This window comes from Mus pahari, chromosome 1 (genome assembly GCF_900095145.1).
Source record: "Mus pahari chromosome 1, PAHARI_EIJ_v1.1, whole genome shotgun sequence".
Taxonomy (NCBI): domain Eukaryota; kingdom Metazoa; phylum Chordata; class Mammalia; order Rodentia; family Muridae; genus Mus; species Mus pahari.
Genome location: NC_034590.1, coordinates 43,827,357 through 43,829,457, shown reverse-complemented (window position 1 = coordinate 43,829,457; position 2,101 = coordinate 43,827,357). Strand labels below are relative to the sequence as shown.

The following is a 2,101-nucleotide window of genomic DNA, read 5'->3' as shown; positions in this document are numbered from 1 at the left end:
AAAATTGTACTCTGAGTGTAGACTTTCCGTTCAAATCAAGATCTTCTCATTATCCAGAAAGATCCACCTACAATATTTTTCCTTGAATACTTAACTGCCTTCCCTCCTTCCTTCCCAATCATCCTACAAATTACAGCAGGATGCATGGGCTTTCGGCTCCCTTTTTTTTTTTTTTTTAAATCATTCTCAGTATTACCAGATTACAGGAGCCGGGCTGGTAAATGGCAGCAAACAGGGCTCCACTCCTCTTCCCCTTCAGCAAGGACATAGGAGAGGAGGGCTTTTAGTAACTGCCTTTGCGGTTTGTTTATTGTTTTAATGAGCCTTGGCAGTGTAATCACAGCACCATTATGACCTGGCCATGCCACAAGGAGAGGAAGTTCCCGGAATCCTCCTCCTAACTCATCTTTTCATGTTGCTGGAAGCCTGTGCCTCTGGCCAGCTTGCTCCACAAGCTTCCGGAGTTCAACCGGGTCTTTGTTCTTATCAGTGATGCCCTCCTGTCCCCTATCCCTCCCTCTCCTCTTCCTTCTTCCTCTAGACTTTGAGGCTTCAAGTATCAAGCTGAGATGGGGGTGTGGTGGTGGTGGAGGGGAGGGAGGAGCAGAGTGACTAACATTTCTGAAGCCGGAACTATTCAGGAAAGGAATGCTGGCCAGGAAAGGGCGGGTGGCTGGCCTCTGGGATAGCAACCTCCTACTGCTTTTTACCTCCTGCCTTTGTCAGTTGTAGATAGAAACTGATACATTTCACATGGTTTTCTCTGGAGACCACAGTTATTAAGAAAGTGCCAATAGTATATTTAACTGGACTTGCACAGAGTGGGGAAGTGTGTGTGTGTGTGTGTGTGTGTGTGTGTGTGTGTGTGTGTGTTGGTGAAACTGTGCTGTGGGGTTTTGTGCACTTTGGGAGAAATTTATCCTTTGAATTAGAAGAATGAGTCAGCCAGCCAGACTGTTCCCGAATAGAGGTGAAGATTTAAGAGTGACAGGCTTGACATCCTGTCTGCTGCACTACCAGGACATCACACATGAACACAGCACTATTTGATGTCACCCAGAGGTTCTGATTTGATTGGGCAGCTCAGTGGAGTCCCAAATAAAATGGACTTTGCCTTTCTATGAACTTAAACGTGAATTGTAATCTCAATATTCTCTAGTAGTGCTGCATATAGGACTCATTTTCTTCTGGCAGAAAATAGGGGGATAATAACAATAATTTTGTGCTGATTTAAAAAAGGTAATGTAGGTAGAATACCTGTCACTCACACTGGAAATAAAGAAACCCTCTCTCAAAGCAGGTAGAGAGGCAAGGACCAGCTTTGGTTGCTGTTCTCTAACCTTCACATCCTCTATTTGGCATGCACCTGACCCTATACCCACAAACCTGCACACACACACACACACACACACACACACACACACACACACACACAAACCACATGTAGAATACCAAGTACATAGTATATTAGGAGGTTTATCAATATCAGCTATTTCTCTGATTCTCTTCCATCATCTCTAGCTCCTCCTTCTCTTTCTCCTTCCCGCCTTAATCTTCCTTGAACTCAAGTAAGTCTAGAAACTATGGAGAATAAGCCTCCTTCTGAGCCTTACCATGAAGAAATCCCAGGCCAATGTAACTCAGCACAGAGTTGACACTAAGGTGTCAAAGCTCCTCCTGTATCATCAAGAGGAAGAGGAGCCAGATGCCCAGTAGTGGTTAATTCTTTGATCATTTCTCAATCCCCAGAGTTGCACCCAAACTCAGTTTCCTTCCGTGAAACAGTGGGTGAAACCTCAGGGGTCAGCCAGCCAGTTATTTCTTCATAATCTTGAGAGTTAGAAAGAAAAAAAGAAACCCTTGTCACTAATCACAAGGGCGTCGTTTTGTCTGTATTCTCTCAAAAGGTTTTTTTTCAGAATGAAATACAGAAGGATTACTTTAAAATAAGCAGATTAAAAATTCAACGGAGAGGAAATTTTGTTCATTTTCTTTTGGTAAATATTTTTTATGCGCCCCTTATGCTTCAGGTATGGGTATTGTAATAGACAGCAAATCAACCACAGACTCTTTTCCCATGTCAATGGTGGCTCAATAATGT

General features: G+C 43.4%; 1 long non-coding RNA gene across 1 annotated transcript in view; it reads right to left on the bottom strand.

Annotated features, from left to right (window-relative positions):
- The window catches only part of LOC110316134, a 56,655-nt gene extending 56,377 nt beyond the window's left edge, over positions 1–278 (bottom strand). The window contains exon 1 of the long non-coding RNA XR_002380255.1: positions 197–278. This is a non-coding gene — a long non-coding RNA (uncharacterized LOC110316134). The remainder of the gene's footprint in view (positions 1–196) is intronic.
- Between the last annotated feature and the right edge of the window lie 1,823 nt (positions 279–2,101).